At 53.1% G+C, this 17,939-nt stretch overlaps 2 protein-coding genes across 4 annotated transcripts in view; both read left to right on the top strand.

Annotated features, from left to right (window-relative positions):
- Tsp74F (Tetraspanin 74F) overlaps positions 1 to 17,939 on the top strand; it is a 482,187-nt gene that overhangs the window by 58,022 nt on the left and 406,226 nt on the right. The window lies entirely within an intron of this gene.
- The window catches only part of LOC142796419 (uncharacterized), a 235,054-nt gene continuing 233,161 nt past the window's right edge, over positions 16,047 to 17,939 (top strand). Inside the window, exon 1 of one of the 2 annotated variants that reach the window (XM_075886944.1) lies at positions 16,047 to 16,446. The gene's annotated coding sequence lies outside the window, so the exon portion shown is untranslated. Of the gene's footprint in view, positions 16,467 to 17,939 lie in introns of both variants that reach the window. The other variant, XM_075886943.1, reaches the window with a different exon arrangement.

The following is a 17,939-nucleotide window of genomic DNA, read 5'->3' as shown; positions in this document are numbered from 1 at the left end:
TCCTGGTTGAGCCCCGGAGAGTTTTTCTAATAAGGACAAAGCCGTTTGCTTAACAAACAACACCTAAACATTTACTGCAGAACTGAAGCAAAACTCAAACACAAACTACAAGAAATGAGTAGCTGGCTAAAAGCGGGATTTAGAAGGAAAACAAACATCTAAAGTCCCGAAACTGCCGACGGAAAGTCACAGCTACATGATGCAGTTCTGACGCGGTGATTCGGCGGTGCAGGGAAGAGAGCAAGTTCGATCTCACCAAAACGTTGCTGCTGTAATGGTGGCGACGGCGTGTACCGATGCTCGCTGGCGGCGACGATGGAACGGGACTCGCTCGGTGATGCCTGTGGCGGCCCAGATTCGCCCGATGAGGTGGCTGGTTGCAAGGCTCAGGCCCGTGACCCGAACTGCCGTTGCTGCACCCGCACCGGAATCTGCAGGCCTTGGTCTCGACCGTTGAGGCAGCTCGCCGTCCTTGGAAGGCGTTGTCCGGAGGTCCAGACCGGGTGAAGTCCAGAAGGCTCAGGTCTGCCACCCGACTGCCTGTCTTCAGCTCCCAGCTGTGACCTTCCCCTTGCCTCGTTCACCTCGAACTACTAGCTCTTTTGCCCTTCAGGATTGGCTTCCTCTGGGGCACACTTGTCTCGTCCCGATTGGCCTTTCAAAACTCCGTGGTGATCAGCCATTGGCCCTTGTTTGCTTTATGGTCTTGGATGCTTGCGCTCCACGCTCTCACGTGTACCGGTCCTCGGCGTCGTCGTTGTTCAGGCGACCCAGCACGTGCACTCGGTCATCCTTTAATTTCGCGCACTTTTCAATCATTCACAATTACGCGCACCAGTCGCATCACCATCGCATCACAATGGCCCCCTTTCGAAGAAGTTTTTCCCGTTGAAAAACTGTCGTTCGATGCGCACCACACAAGCTATCACAACACACCGATGGCACCACACTGCTTCTTCGTTGACATGTCTCACGTCGAAACACCGAGTCCACAGAACGTAACATTCAACCAACAACAATAAGAAAAGTTTTTGGCAGCAACTAAGAACAGTACAAATACAGTCATTAACTCCAGTAACAGTCCACCACACAAGCATAACCTTGTAATAATAACACACAGAACATATTCACTGCAACCTACTCATGTAGTCGGCTCCAACATTCTCGGATCCCTTTATATGTTCTACGTGAAAGTTGTACTCTTGCAGTACTAAACTCCACCGCAGAACTCTGCTGTTGAGGTGTTTTGCTCGAGATAAGTACTGCAACGGTTGGTGATCTGTTTGAACCGTGAAATATGTCCCATATAAAAATATGTGGAACTTTTCCACTGCCCACACCAACGCGAGACACTCCCGCTCGATTGTTGAGTAGTTCTGTTCTCGAGGCAGTAGCTGACGACTGGCGTATTTTACCGGGTATAAAACACCGTCGTGCTCTTGCATAAGGACTGCACCGATGCAAGAATCGGAGGCGTCACTGCGGAGTACAAATCCACGTTTGAGATCCGGAGCCTTTAAAATAGGTCCAGACGCCAGAGCTTGCTTTAGTGTTTCGAAAGCTGTCTGCCCTTCAATATTCCAATTGATCTTGTTACTCTCCCTTTTCTTTGTCATCTCTGTCAGAGGCAGTGCCTTCTCAGCGTAGTGAGGGATTAGATCACGATAATATCCTGCCAAGCCAAGAAACGAACGTAGTTGTTTCTTCGTAGTGGGTAATGGGGCTTTGGCGATTTTTATGATCGTGTCCTCTACCGGCTGAATTGTTCCATCTCCCAGTCGATGACCCAGGAACACAATCGACGTCATTCCAATCTCCGATTTCTGGGGCTTAATTTTGAGTCCTGCTTCTCGAATCCTATTCATCAGTTCACTCAGAGTCTGCATGTGTTCCTCCCAGGTTGTCGTAGCGACGAGAACATCATCGATATAATGAACGACGTTCGGGATGCCCTGAAGGAGACGTCTCATTAGCCGGGTAAACACTGCGGACGCTGTTTTGATACCGAATGGCATATAGAGGAAATGGTAGTGTCCCGATTGGGTGGAGAATGCCGTTTTTAGCCGGGATTCTTTGTCCAAGGGCACCTGCCAGTATCCTTTCGTAAGGTCAAACTTGGAAAAGAATTTTCTAGTGCCGATCTCTGTAAACAATACATCCGTTCTCGGAATTGGTTCTGCGTCGGAGACCAACACATCATTGATGCGACGGAAGTCGATGCAAGTACGGTAACTCTTATCGGGCTTCTTCACCAGCACCAATGGTGAGTTGTAAGGTGAGTCGGACCTTTCAATCACTCCGAGTCGCAGCATTTCTCCGACTTCTTTCTCAACTACCTCTTTCATTGCGAATGGTAACGGATATTGTGGAGTGTTGATAGGCTCGGACGTTGTCAGTTTAAGACGACACTCTAACAAGTTTGTCTTGCCGGGGACTTCGGAAAAGACGTCTTTATGGGTGGCTAGGAGCTCGTCAATTTCTTCCCTTTGTCTATTCCTGAGGTTAGGACCAAGCTTGATAGCTTCAGTACCAAAGCCCTCAGTAGCTTTAAAGGTAGGCACTGGCGTGTCTGTCTCTTCCTCTTCCACTACAATGAAAGATGCGGACTGGGGTGATATTTCTGGAGGACGCTCTTCGTAGCGTTTTAACATGTTTATATGGAACAGCTTGGTAGTATGTCCCATATCCAGCCAGTAGTCAGAGTCACCCTTCTTTCCTGTGACCCTGAAAGGTCCTTTCCAATGCATCATAAGCTTGTTTTCCGTCGTGGGAAGTAGTACGAGGGCGCGGTCTCCAACCTTTAGCCGACGCATCCGACTTCCCCGGTCATAGTATTTCTTCTGCGTTGTTTTAGCTCGTGACAGGTTTTCTTGTGCCAACTGCAATGTTTTTTCTAGGCGATCTCTGAGATCCAGGACATACCCATATGTTGTCTTCACTTCCTCGCTTTGATTGTCTCCGGTCCATAATTCTTTAAGTAGACTGAGAGGTCCTCGAACATTTCTACCGTAGATCAGCTCAAAAGGCGAAAATCCCAAGCTGGCTTGCGGGACTTCCCGGTACGCAAACAGGAGTGGGGCTAATAGTCGGTCCCATGTCTTGGGTTCCTCTTGGCACAATTTACGCAACACTTGCTTTAGTGTGCCATTAAATCTCTCCACTAAGCCATTACACATGGGATGATAGGGTGTGGAGCTGAGATGCTTGATCGCCAACAAGTCATTGACCTCTCTCATTAGCTCCGATGTAAAGCATGATGCCTGATCACAAAGTACCTCACGCGGGAACCCGATTCGAGAAAACATCTCTACCAGTGCCTCGGCTACTGTGGCTGAATCGATGGATGGCAGGGCTATTGCATCTGGGTATCTAGTAGCGAAGTCCACTAGTGTTAGTATATATCGATTACCCATGTGTGATATTGGCTTTAAAGGCCCGATAATGTCCACTGCCACTCTTTCGAATGGGGTGTCTATCAAAGGCATTCGACCTAGTGGTGCCTTACCAACTCTGCTCTTGGGGTAGGTTCGTTGGCATGCGTCACAAGAGCGCACGTATCTCCTCACTGCCTCTTGAACTCCTGGCCAGTAAAATGATTGTAGAACACGATCAATCGTTCTTTTTATTCCTTGATGCCCCGACATCAGGGTTTCGTGCGCCAAAGTAAGCACTTGGCTGCGCAATCTTTGGGGCACTACTACTTGTTGAATCACCTTACCAGATGGTAGGTGATAATAGCGGTATAGCAGCCCCTTTTCTATCTCGAACGAATAGGACTTTGATCCTCCCTGTAGCCCTTGACCTACTTTACTCCTGCAAGAATCTAGGGTCTTGTCCTGTTTTTGAGCGGCACTAAGATCCTTTCGGGTCGTCTTCAAGGTGGGTACATCGATTTCAGATGAGATTGACCGTTGCTCTCGGATTTTGATACCAACCACTGAAGACTTCAGGGTACCATCCTCTCTATCTGCTCCTTTTCCACTCGCTATATAGTTGGGGTAGGTTTTTACCGGAATCCTTTCCTCCCACTTGGTATCGGGGTCATGGACTTCACGTGAACCTGGTACATTTCCGACGATAAGGTCGTAGAGTGGGTTTGTCATGCATTTGACAATAGATGTACCAGAAAAATAAGGTGAATGAATTTCCACCTCCGCCTCAGGAACGATGATGCTACTGCCATCGGCTAAGAATAGCGTAGCGGTAGTACCTATGAGGGCTTCATCGGATACCAGAGAACGACGCACCACCAGTGTATTGCTACCCGTATCCCGCAACACTGAGACGGTTCGGCCAAAGATTCGGCCCTGTAACACGGGCATTTTGTGTGTGGCAAACTTCGGGTGAGTATTCACGGCGCCCGCCATGTCCTCTTCTTTGTCCGGTGAAAGCTTCACTTCCGTTGAGTGCTCCTCTGGCGACAAAAGACATGACGTCTTGTTGGCTGAACCGTTCTTCTTTGAGCAAGTTTTGGAATCATGCCCCGCCTTCTGACAATATCCACAGAAAGGTTGTTTTGGCCTTGATCGGCACTCCGATGCCCTGTGACCCATTTTGCCACATACAAAACAACGTACTGCTCCTCTCTCCGAGTAACTACCACTTTTTTCCGTATTGCTTTTAGATTCCACTTTTTCTCGGAAAACTAACAGGTTGACTTGCCTCTGAGCTTCTAAAAAGTTATCTGAGGCCTCGGCCATGTCCTCTAGCTTGTTGAAGTTCTTTTCTCGCAGGAAAAGTGCCAAACGGTGATGACAGTTTCTTAAGAACTGTTCTGTAACTATCAAGTTACGAAGAGCCGAATATTCTTTTCCGGTCCTCGACATTTCGACCCAACGATCGAAAAAACTCAGTAGCCTAGTTGCATACTGCTTGCCTGTTTCGCCGTCCTGTGGCTTGCTTTGTCGGAACTTTTCCCGATACCCTTCGGCCGTAAAACGGAAACGCTGGAGCAACGCCAACTTGGCTTTATCATAATCGAGTGAATCCTCCGGCGAAAGTCTTCCAAACACCTTTAAGGCTTCTCCGCTCAAACATAAACTTAAAGCTGTGGCCCATTTGTCCCTAGGCCATTCTTGACCGATGGCGACTCTCTCGAACCTTTTTAAATAGGCGTCCAAGTCGTCCCGGCTTTCATTAAATCCCGGTATCAACTTATGAGGATTCACGCTGCATGAAACACTCCTTTCTTGTGCTGAGCCTGGTGCTGAGTCAACAGTTCTTATCTCTACACGGCTATTCTCAGCTTCGGCAAGTCTAAGACGCAGTTGCAGGTTTTGGTTCTCTAATTCCAGCTGCTCCTTCTTTGCGCGTGTCTCCAGTTCGAGCTGTTTTTCTTTTTCGCGCGTCTCGAGCTCAAGCTGCTCCTTCTTGGCCTGCGTCTCCCGTTCCAACTGTTCCTTTCGAGCTTCTCGTTCCGCAGCCCGTTCCTCTCGTGCTCGTGCCTCCTTCTCCTCGTACCATGCTTTAAAATCCGCCCCATCAATTCCCATGCGATCCGCCAAGGCCATTAGCTCTCGCATATTCGACATGATGTCAACCGCGTCAATAAATGAAGGTGTCAAACCAACGGCTTCGTCCTGTCGCTGCGGACGCCAGTTTGTGATGCGGGTTCTTGTTGCTGATTTGTTTCTCCTGGTTGAGCCCCGGAGAGTTTTTCTAATAAGGACAAAGCCGTTTGCTTAACAAACAACACCTAAACATTTACTGCAGAACTGAAGCAAAACTCAAACACAAACTACAAGAAATGAGTAGCTGGCTAAAAGCGGGATTTAGAAGGAAAACAAACATCTAAAGTCCCGAAACTGCCGACGGAAAGTCACAGCTACATGATGCAGTTCTGACGCGGTGATTCGGCGGTGCAGGGAAGAGAGCAAGTTCGATCTCACCAAAACGTTGCTGCTGTAATGGTGGCGACGGCGTGTACCGATGCTCGCTGGCGGCGACGATGGAACGGGACTCGCTCGGTGATGCCTGTGGCGGCCCAGATTCGCCCGATGAGGTGGCTGGTTGCAAGGCTCAGGCCCGTGACCCGAACTGCCGTTGCTGCACCCGCACCGGAATCTGCAGGCCTTGGTCTCGACCGTTGAGGCAGCTCGCCGTCCTTGGAAGGCGTTGTCCGGAGGTCCAGACCGGGTGAAGTCCAGAAGGCTCAGGTCTGCCACCCGACTGCCTGTCTTCAGCTCCCAGCTGTGACCTTCCCCTTGCCTCGTTCACCTCGAACTACTAGCTCTTTTGCCCTTCAGGATTGGCTTCCTCTGGGGCACACTTGTCTCGTCCCGATTGGCCTTTCAAAACTCCGTGGTGATCAGCCATTGGCCCTTGTTTGCTTTATGGTCTTGGATGCTTGCGCTCCACGCTCTCACGTGTACCGGTCCTCGGCGTCGTCGTTGTTCAGGCGACCCAGCACGTGCACTCGGTCATCCTTTAATTTCGCGCACTTTTCAATCATTCACAATTACGCGCACCAGTCGCATCACCATCGCATCACACAGGGGCTCCGGCACCAGGGCGTCCGACTCTGAGTGGCCCACCGCTCGGTCGACGAATCCTCGAGCGCGTTGGTGAGCTGTCTCGTTGCCGGGGTGACCCGAGTGGGCGGGGACCCAGATCAGTTCTATGCGGCACTGCTCATCTTGCTGCAGTAGGGGCCGAAGTAGCCGTAGGGTGGTAGGCGAGACGAGACCTCGCGCGAAATTCGAGATGGCTTGTTTCGAGTCGCTGATTATGACGCTTGCGTCAGCCGAGGTCGCGGCCAAAGCAATGGCCACTTCCTCCGCCTCGACGGCGTAAGGCGTTCTGACGGTGCCAGCCGTGATGGTCGGCCCCAAAGGAGCTGAGGAGGGCGACACGGAAACGACTACGAAGGCGTCCCTGCGTGCATTGTATCGGGCCGCATCTACGTAGGCGACGGCCGGGTGGTCGGCGTACTTTGCGTGAAGCATGGCGGCACGGGCTTGGCGGCGAGCGTCGTGGTGGCCCGCCAGCATATTCTTAGGTAGCGGCTTGATGTAGAACGCCGCTCGAATAGCATGGGGTAATGAGACCAGATCCGGAGGGTGGGAGGAGGTGTCGTGGCCGATGGAGGAAAGGATGTGGCGACCGGTCGGCGAACGGTAAAGGCGTTGCACTTGAGCGGAGCGGTGAGCCTCAATCAACTCGTCGAGCGTGTTGTGTACACCCAAACGGAGAAGACGATCGGTGGACGTGTTGGGGGGAAGGCCGAGGGCAGTCTTGTATGCCCGGCGGATGAGGACGTCAATTTTATCGCGTTCCGATTTTAGGAGACGTGTATAAGGAAGGCCGTACGTGAGGCGGGAAACGACGAAAGCGTCGACAAGGCGAAGTAGATCGTGTTCTCGCATGCCCTCACGCCGCGCACGGACACGGGCGAGCATACGTGCGGTCTGCTGCACCGAGAGCGAGAGCTTGTCTATGGTGTGTGTATTATGGCGGTTGGACTGTAGGATCAGCCCGAGCACGCGGAGATGCGAAACGACGGGGACAGGAGTAGAGTTGGCATGAACCGTGATGGTGGGGTGGGGAGTTTTGTAGCGACGCCGGTCGGGAGGCCGCATGAGAAGAAGGGCCGATTTGGCCGCTGAGCAAGTAAGACCGGCCGCGTGCACGTGGGACGTGACGACGTCGGTTGCGCGTTGCAACGTCTGCTCGATATGGCCGTCAGAGCCCGACGTGACCCAGAGAGCAATATCGTCCGCGTACAGGGTGTGTTTAAGACCGGGGATACGGTCCAGCTTGCCAGGAAGCGAGCGGAGGACAAGATTGAATAGAAAAGGCGACAAGACGGCGCCCTGAGGGGTGCCACGAGGGCCAAGCTCGTACGTGGGAGACGGGAGGTCCCCTATGATGATTTCGGCCGTGCGGGCGGTGAGGAACGCGCGAATGTAGTTGTAGGTGCGGGTGCCGGGATTGAGGGCTGCGAGTTCGGCAAGGATAGCCGAATGGGAGACGTGGTCGAACGCCTTGTGAAGGTCCAGGCTAAGGAGAGCCTTTGTGTCTGAAAATGTGGGTGGGTCGAGGAGATCATGGTGGAGTTGTAAGAGGACATCTTGCGTGGATAGGTGGGGGCGGAAACCAAGCATGGTGTGGGGAAGGAGATGGTGTGCGTCCGTGTACGTTTGCAAGCGAGCGAGAACGACATGTTCTAGAAGCTTGCCGACGCACGAGGTGAGTGAAATGGGCCTGAGATTCTCGATTGTGAGTTTCTTGCCCGGCTTGGGGATGAAAGCCACGCGAGCGTGTTTCCATGATTGGGGGAGGTTGCCGGAGCGCCAGCACTCGTTGAGGAACGAAGTGAGGGTAGCAGCCGAAGGGGCGTCGAGGTTTCGGAGGAGCTTGTTGGGGATGCGATCTGGGCCGGGGGCGGAAGTGGTGCGGAGCTTCTGTAATGCCGCGTAGACCTCCGCTTCCGTGATATCGGCGTCCAGTACTGGGTTGGGGGCCCCAGAGTAGGACGCGAGAGGGGGAGGAGGTGTGCCAGGAGGCAGAAGCTGAAGGTATTTGGCGGACAGGTCTGCCATCAGCGACGGAGTGTCGCCGGGGTAAGCCCGGACCACTCGTTGTAACTGCTGCCGAGCGACCAACTTGGCAGAAGCAGGGTCGAGGAGGTGGCGGAGGAGATGCCAGGACTGTTTGCAGCCCAACTGACCAGAGAGACCCGAGCAGAGCTGCTCCCACTGTTGGCGGGCGAGCGCGGTGGTGTGTTGCTCGATCGTACGATCGAGGTGCGCAATGCGGCGGCGTAAGCGACGGTTGTGACGTTGCTTCTGCCAACGGTTGCAAAGGCCGGTGCGGGCGGCCCACAGGTGGGCAAGACGGGCGTCGGTTGCCGGATAGTCCTTCGTGGTGGGGATCGAGGCGGTGACTGCGTCGAGGTCCTCTAGCAGCTGGTCGGTCCACGTCGAGAGGTCCTCGATGTTGGAAGTGGCGGAGTGCAACCGGCGTTCTCGGAAAGCGTCCCAGTCTGTATAGCGGGCCGTGTGTGGGCGCGGCTTGCTGGGGGAGGTGAGAACTTGAATGGTGAGGACATAGTGGTCACTGCCGAGGGACTGATGCGTGTTATACCAGCGCGCGTCGGGCACGCTGCGGCAGAAGCTGAGGTCCGGGGTGGTATCGCGGCACACACTGTTGCCGATGCGCGTTGGTTGCGTGGGGTCGGTGAGCAGGGAAAGGTTGAGATCGTGAGCGAGCTGCCACAGCCTCCTTCCGGGGCCATCTGCCTTCGAGTAACCCCAGTCCGGATGCTTGACGTTGAAGTCGCCGAGAATAAGAAGGGGTGATTTGGCTGCTTTCGCTGCAGCGGCACGGAGCAAGGCTAGGAGAGACGCGTCTTCAGTGGAGCGAGGGGGGTTGTACACGTTGAGAATAAACAGAGAGGGCTGTTCACGTTGCTGAGGTAGTGTCTCGAGAAAGACGTGATGGACTGCAGGGAAGGGTAGATCGTGTCGATTGACAGCGAGCGTCCGCCGGGTGAGGACGGCCGTCACGGGATGGGGCAGAGGATGGTGAGTTACTTGGTTGTAGGCGACGTAACCCGAGAGGGAGACGTCGGCGTGAGTTTCCTGTAGTACGATGATATCAGGCGCGTCCGAGGGGTCTAGTTGTTGTAGGTGGAGAAGGAGGTGGTTACGCTTGGGACGAAAACCACGGCAGTTCCACTGCCAAATGGTGACGATGGATCGGTCAGCCATTTTTAACAGCGGAAGATGTTGCCTCGACCGGTGTTTGCGAGGTTCGGGCGGCGCCGGAGGAGGTGGTGGTGCGGGCATGGAGGGGTAGCTTTGCTCGGATGCTTCCAAGCATGGCAGTTTGTAGGCTATCAACTGTTGACTGTAGAGATTGGAAGGACGTGGCGGGGGGGTAGGCGGCGAAGTCTGTGCGCAGGGAATTTAGAGCTTCGTGCTGTGCAGTGAGAAGCTGGTGGACGGAGTTGAAGCGGCTATCCAACCGCTCTTCAAGATCCACCAAGGCCGTCTTGATGGATACCTGGACCTCTTCAGAAAAGTGAAGAGATTCAAGGGGAGTGTTGGGTCGACGGCGCTTGCCAGTGCATCCTTCGGGAGTCTGAACGTCCATGTCGGAGGAGGAGCAAATGGTAGAGGGCAGAGAGGATTTCACTGTGATGGCTGATTCCAGCTTCTCTTCAAGAGCTTGCAGTTTCGCTTGGAGGGAATCAATTTGGGTCTTCTGAGCTGCAATTTGAGCGCTTTGTGCAGTGACCTGCTGTCGGAGGGAGGCGTTTTCTTGCTGCAGTGCAACAACCTGCGGCTCCGAGGGCAAGCCGGGGGCGCCGCGGGGCCATGTCGAATTCATGGGCTGTGATGTGGGTTTAGGCACCGCTGGTACGGGGGGCGGAGAGGCAGTAACCGACTTGGGCGGTGGAGCTGGTGAGGGACCACTTGCTGCTTGCTGGGAAGAGCGCACTACCGCTGCGGGCGGAACAGGCTGTTGTGGCGGGGGGTGTGTGTCAGGTGCCGGGGCCTTCTGGCGTTGAGGGCGCTGCACGTAGCGGTGTTTACAGTTGGAACTGTACGTGGAGTGATTCCCATTGCAGACGATGCAGCGGGGGTTGCAAGTGGGTGGCGATCCTTCGGGCGGTGTGGGGTGAGCAGCGCCGCACCGATGGCACCGCTCCTGCCGCGGCTTGGGGCACACGTCGGTCCGGTGGCCGGTCGAGCGGCAATTGTAGCAGGCTTCCACCTTGTTGCGGAACGGAAGGAGGCGAAGCTGGACACCGTGGTAGAAGATCCACCGCGGTAGTTTCGGCTCCATGAGGGTGACCAAGATGTGAGGGGCCTTGCCCATGCGGCGGCCGCCCACAACAGAGAGGGTAGGATTGCTTGCCTGAAGGTCTTCAAGGATGGCTTGGTCCGTGAAGTCGTCGAAGGCGTGGTACAGTATGCCCCTGAGGGCATCGTCTGGCGGTGGGGCGTAAAGGTGGACGGTGAAAGTGTTGCCGGAAACCGTGAGGGAGGTGATGCGGAGGTATGCTTGTGCACGAGCCGAGTCCGCGACGCTGAGCGTAAAAGTGTTGTTGACGGGGTGGATCCGCACCGTGTCGCGAGATGCGGGCGGGAGGTCTTGCAGGAACGCTGCTTGCAGCAAGGCGGTGTACAAGTGCCAAGGCTGTAGCTTGGTGAGTTCTACGGGGCTTTTTGGGCGGCCGACGATGTGAATCGTGTCCGCCGGGAGACGAGGGAGCGGAGCGCGGCGGCGGTGCTGCGGAGGCGATGTATTTACCCGCTTCGACGAGGGCAGAGAAGCCGGCGTGGTGGTGGGCTTAGTTGCGGCGGTGGCAAGGCGCAAGGCTGCGCGGCGTTGCTCTTGGGCGCGGAGGCCTGGCGACTGCCAGGATTCGTCCGAGAGTTCCTCGGGGGACACGTCCTGTCCTTCGACAATATACTCCATAGCGGTGGACAGCTAGGAGATGGGCGACGAGGCAGCGGCGGGCGGCCGGGCGGTCGCTCCGTCTGTCAGCTGATGTGCAGGCGGCCGCACTCGAGCTAGGCCTAAGAGGCCTAGGTCGGTGCACGGCGTGGTCGAAGGCTTTCGAAAGCTCTCCCGGGCCACCCCGGGCGAGTTTCGCAATAAAGTGGGTGTCGAAGAAATCCAGACAATGTGCTCCAGCCACCCGTGAAGAAATTATCCGGATAGGGTCGAAAGGACCGACGCGAGGGCCGAAAATTGGCGGAGCCGAAGTGAGGTGCGACTGCTCTCGACGGTGATCCGCCCCCCTCTTCCGAGCCGGCGTTCTCGTGTCTGGTTGTCTGACGCATGGCGCGGCAACCCCATTGGAAGAATCTGCGCTGACGACCAGCGGCGCTTCTGATTGGACATTTTGGTTGGACCCGGTGTAAATAAAAGAAGCCCTGTGGCGCGTCGCGATCGGCGGTCCTATGTGAGAGGCGTCCCCGTGTCGGAGTGCCGACATGTGTGTGAGTCAGCGGTCTTAGGCGAAGGGCTGACCTATGTGTTAGAGAGGAGAGCTCGGCTCTTCGAGTCTCTGTCGGCCCCAGTGCCGAAATTGTAACGCCTCTGTAAATATGCTGTACATAAACCTTGTTTAACTCATCGTCGTCTCGTCCGCTCGTCTTATCAGCTCTGCGCAGAAGCAGTCGCGAGCTGATAAACATACGCTACCAAACGGCTGGTGACCTGCCCGGCGGAGTTGAAAGCAGTGGCGCCTCCGGGGCCGTGTTGGCGTCGCCGTCTTTCGCAACAGTGGTGGCTTCGGCGGGATCGGTCCGTCGTTCTCAACAGTGGAGGTCAGCGGTGGGATTCGGAGGTGGCTACGCAACAGTGGTTGGCAGCTGCGGGATCGGCCGGCGTCAGCGACATCGATGCGGTGAGTGCCTGATGTTTTCCCCTCAGTTCACCAGACTACTCTAGCTCAGGTTGTAGTAGTTTAGAGAAGGACTGTGTGAAGCATTAGAGTGAGCTTTGATCGTTTCAAGCAAAGTCGAAGTGCTTTGAAACCAAAGTTAATGCGGAGGGGGTAAACACGGGAGAGTGAAAAATTGCTTGCACGTCTTGCTAGTTGACTTATAGTGGGTACGGCAAGTAAATTGTTAACAGGGGCAAACAGCAAGAGGCTAGTGTGAACGATGGAGAACCTTAAAGTGAAGGAACTCATCGAAATTTGTGAGGAACTCGGCATTACTTTGGGCCGTGCGAAACGAAAGCAAGCGATCCTTGAGATCATGAAGGATGAGGGAGTGTCGGCTGAGGAAGTCGATGAGGCCTGGGTGGATATTAAAGCACGCCGTGAGGAGGCTGAAAGGCGAGAAGTAGAAGCTCGCGAACGTGAAGAAGCTGAAAGGCGCGAACGTCGCGAGGAGGCCGAAAGACAGGAGCGTCTCGAGATGAAACGAATAGAATTGGCGATCCTACAGTGTTCGCAGGCGCCTAGCGTAGCTTCTCCGACGATTCAGGTCAGCGGTTTTAGAATTCGGGACCAACTGCCACCGTTCGTAGTAGGCGAGGACATGGCGAAGTATCTCGTCAAGTTTGAACACGTCTGTGAGCGAAACGCTTTGGAGCGGTCTCTTTGGGCGCAGAACCTGTTAGCTCTTCTTCCCGGCGAAGTGTCCGACGCATTAACTTGCTTGTCGAGGGAAGTGTTTGAGAGCTATGACGAGGTTAAGGAAGTGCTCTTGAGACGTTATAAGTTGTCACCCGAGGCTTTCAGGCAAAGGTTCCGGTATGCTGAAAAGGGGAATGAGTCACACGTTGACTTCGCGTTTCGTCTTAAAGCCGATTTAATTGAATGGCTCAAGGGCGAAGGTGTTTATGACGACCGCGATAAAGTGGTGGAATGCGTTGCATTGGAGCAATTCTACCGCTGCATCGAGGATAATGTCAGACTTTGGCTGCAGGACAGACTTGGGGAAGTACAGTTAAATAAGGCAGCTGAGTTAGCTGAGGAGTATTATACTCGCCGAAAGTTGCATAGCAGGGCAGTGCGCGTTGAAAAGGATGAAAGGAAAGAGGGCTTTTCAAGGAAACCTGATCAACGGAAACCCGTTCCGCACCGTAATTTCAAAAAGGACCCGTCTCTTACGAAGGACAGTGTAGGGGAAGGGCAAGCAGAAGCGGAGAGATCGAGTGAGGTTTCTACCACACAGGCATTTGAATCGGAAAACAAACGGAAGCCGCTAATCTGCTACAACTGCAAAAAGGAAGGACACATCGCGAGAAACTGTCAGGAAAAATTTGCCTTCGCAACAATCCGAGAATCAGAAAAAAACATGCGGTTGTTGGAGCCGTATCTCCAAGAAATTAGGGTGAATGAGAAAACGTGCCGAGCACTTAGAGACTCAGCGGCAACCATGGACGTTGTCCATCCTTCATTGGTGTCTCCGGATGACTTCACAGGAGAATGCGCGTGGATCAGGCAAGTCGCCGAGGAGCAGAGTGTTCGCTTACCCATCGCCACGGTTGTCATTGAAGGCCCGTTCGGTAAGCTTCGCACCGAAGCGGCTGTGTCTGCCGCGCTGAACGATCGTTTTCCTTATCTTTTCTCCAACAACTCGGAGCAGCTCCTCAAAGAGCAGGGCAAATCGTTCTTCCCCAACTTTGCGTGCATGGACCTCACGCGATCGCAAGCGCGAAAGCTTTCGCGGAAGCTGGACCTGGTTCCATGCGGTGAACTCTCAAGTGACCTTGTCGGCGGGTCGATGGAACCCCAGAAAGGAAAGTTTCCGCATGAGTCATGTGAGCAGTCACGCGAGCGGCCCGTCGCCTACACGACCGGCGCGGTTTCCGGAGAAAGGGGAGACGACATGGCGCCATTGAGTCAGAGCGAGAGGGCTGCAACGCTCTCGCCTGTAGCGGAAAGTTGGAGCGAGCTGCCGAGAGTTGATCGAGAGACGCTCATTCAAGAGCAGAGTGAGGATCTCTCGATTGAAGCGCTAGTGGAAAGCCAAATTGAAGCGCTAGTGGAAAGCCAGAAAAACGCGGCAAAAGTGCTGTTGAAGGAGCACTACGAGAAATCGGGGAAGAAGCGCGCTTTTGAAGTTGATAATCAGGTAATGCGGCTGCAGCCATCCAAAAGGAACAAGCTTGAGGTTGATTGGGAAGGGCCTGCCAAAGTATTATCGAAGCCTTGCGATACAAATTATGAGGTGCAAGTAGGAAGGTGGCAGAACAAAATTTACAACTTGATGAAACCCAATGTTCAACATCAAGCGGTCGTAAATCTGGTGCTGAATGCTTCAAAGGAAGAGGAAGCAGAAATTTTGAGTTCTAGTGAGGTAATTGAAGGGGGATCGAAAGTAATCCGGGAGCAGATAAACCTAGAGCCTAGCTTAAGTGAAGGAGAACCTGAGAAAGAGGACCTGAGAAAGATTGGTTCCGAGTTTGAAGACGTGTTTTCGGACCGCCCCGGAAACACGAGGGTGATCGAACACGATATCGAGCTAAGCGGTGAGGAGTCAATCCGTAGCAAGCCGTATCGTTGTTCCCCTGTGCAACGTCGAAAGTGTGAGCCGCTCTTGGTGCCGCATAGGTATCGTCGCCTAAAAGTGGCCGGTTACTGAGGTGGAGCACGTTGCTCCACAGCGCAACTTTGACGTTCGCTAAAAAAAAAGGGGGGGGGGGGGGGGGGGGGCTAAACGCTAATGGAGGTGCATTGAGCAGTGCGTTCTAGCTAGTACCTTCTCAACCTTTCGGTTTCTGGCTGGCGATTCGGGGCAAAATTTTGACCTCATCACGACCTGGGCTGAGCGCTCTCGTTCAGAGTGATCTCAAGGGGCCACCTTTGTGGTATTCTAATTCGTTACGTTGTTGTACGTGGGAAAAAAAAATTGAGTTGTCATTTTAAGAGTCTTTTGTCCCACATGTGCCTCTTGATGTAGAGGGAACAAAATTCCGATAAACACGTAGATAGGTATATGTTGTACTATACTTTGTCTGGTGTTCTGTCGGGTGACCGAGGGCACTTGCTTGTGTCGTGTGTTGTCTGTTGTCGAACCGTTCTTAGCAAGTTGCAGAACCATCGACAAGTGCTGAAACCGAAGATGGTCAGAAGAGACGAGCGAAGTTTGCCAGCAAGTTGTGGCGACAAGCCAGTGGAGCTAGGATCCGTCGTCAAAAATGGGATGTGTTCCCGGAACAGTCTGGAGCTGTATTCTCCCCATGGCCCTGGAGGCGAACCTGGAGGGACCTGGCGAACGAGCGCACCTGACATCCGAGCCCCGTGGAAGCAGCTCGTCTTTCCGGTGCATTGTCTGGCGGCGGGGGTGCTGTTATGCCAGCGAGTCCTCGTCAAACGTCCGTGCCTCTGAAAAAGGCAATCTGGGTCAAGGCCAGCCCGCAGTCTGCCTGACGCGAACATCTCAACGGCGTGAACGCGCGCGGCGCCTCTCTCGCCCACGTGCATTGAGTCAGCGGCGCACGTGACAGCGAGCCGGCGTTCTCGTGTCTTGTGGTCTGACGCATGGCGCGGCAACCCCATTGGAAGAATCTGCGCTGACGACCAGCGGCGCTTCTGATTGGACATTTTGGTTGGACCCGGTGTAAATAAAAGAAGCCCTGTGGCGCGTCGCGATCGGCGGTCCTATGTGAGAGGCGTCCCCGTGTCGGAGTGCCGACATGTGTGTGAGTCAGCGGTCTTAGGCGAAAGGCTGACCTATGTGTTAGAGAGGAGAGCTCGGCTCTTCGAGTCTCTGTCGGCCCCAGTGCCGAAATTGTAACGCCTCTGTAAATATGCTGTACATAAACCTTGTTTAACTCACCGTCGTCTCGTCCGCTCGTCTTATCAGCTCTGCGCAGAAGCAGTCGCGAGCTGATAAACATACGCTACCAAACGGCTGGTGACCTTCCCGGCGGAGTTGAAAGCAGTGGCGCCTCCGGGGCCGTGTTGGCGTCGCCGTCTTTCGCAACAGTGGTGGCTTCGGCGGGATCGGTCCGTCGTTCTCAACAGTGGAGGTCAGCGGTGGGATTCGGAGGTGGCTTCGCAACAGTGTTTTCTAGATTGTGAAGTCATACTCAAGTAACACGCGAAAAATCATTTTGCTCTTCAGTGCCCTTTAAGGGTGTTCATCAAGTACATCGTGTACATTCCTGCCAAAACTGTGGCATGGACAGAACGAATATGAACGTAAGAAACAAGTGAAAGGCGCCCACTTCGTGCTTCCAAAATTTTACAGTAGATAGAGGCTTGGGAACTTTTCACCGCGCTTGTACATGCAGCGGGACATCTGTGACCTTTTTCTGCATGTGGGTATAAAGCACGAGAGGTGTTTTTGCGTGTGTTTATTCGTGAAAACTGCAGGCATCTGTTTATTTCATGTGCTTACCCTATAAAGCAAAGAAAGTTTACCATCCAAACTACACCATTTAAATTCCGCTACGATGAACACAGTCCTAGCCCGTCATCTGAGCGCAATGCTTTGACACTCCTCTTAATGCGCTTCTAAAGAAACACTCGCCAGCCTGACCGCCTTCATAGATTTGTAAACTTTTTGTTTGCAATATTCACAAAAAGAACTTAGAAGCTAGAATCGTTAGTAAGATTGAGTTTGAGGCTATTGTTATGCTGGAATAATATAGCAAGGGCAGCCAGCCAGTGGCCTCTAATGATCGATTAAAAACGCAAAACTTTTAAGTCTTTTCCCGCTCCTCTCTTCTTTCTTCTTTCTGTCTTTTTTCTTTCTCCATTGTTCTTGTGCCCTTCTCTACGATTCGGTGTTAACGTTAGCCAACGTCACAATTTATTATTCTTTAGACTCGATACCTTTCTTCCTTTATACGCTTCCAAGGTTGCATAAGTCAGCAACTTGCAACAACTTTGGAGTTACAGAACCATCTCGAAATTGTTAATGGCTGAATTGAACCAAGTGTAAAAGTGGGCTTCGTTTAGTGTGCCTCATAGTGCTATTTGTCGGAAACTGCATTTACAAAAACTATTTTGCATGAATTGCTTGAAGCACAAAGTTTGCAATAGAAGCGATGCTCGGGTATTCATTACCAAATATGACTAGCCAATTGCAAAAATGCCATCTACGAAAAAAGAGCCTTTTTTTATACGACCTCTCAGTTTCAAGTACCTTTGAAAAAAAGAAGGGGCTGAAGTGATGCCACGCAACGCCGAATATTGTAGCACAAGTCAAACGAATGTGCAGAAAAGCCATCTCTCTCAAGTCGCGTGTTTGCTAATATAGTCGATACCAAGCTACTTATTTGTAGCCATGTTATCGGGGAACCATTCAATTTACACGGGGATGTTGTGTAAATAGCTACGCACGAGACCAAAGCAAAATTCAAACGTAACTCGGCAGTGTAGTTTTGTGAATGCGACATTCCACGGCAGTGCATGAAGTCTCGTGTTTATTGTTTTGTTTGTAAATTTTTAACGGTATAAAATATCTCACTGAAATTCGATGAGTTTGCCAGTTTGATAGACTAAAAAGTGAGTTAGA

This window comes from Rhipicephalus microplus, chromosome 2 (genome assembly GCF_043290135.1).
Source record: "Rhipicephalus microplus isolate Deutch F79 chromosome 2, USDA_Rmic, whole genome shotgun sequence".
In the NCBI taxonomy this organism is placed as follows: Eukaryota; Metazoa; Arthropoda; class Arachnida; order Ixodida; family Ixodidae; genus Rhipicephalus; species Rhipicephalus microplus.
This window is presented reverse-complemented; position numbering and strand designations above follow the sequence as displayed.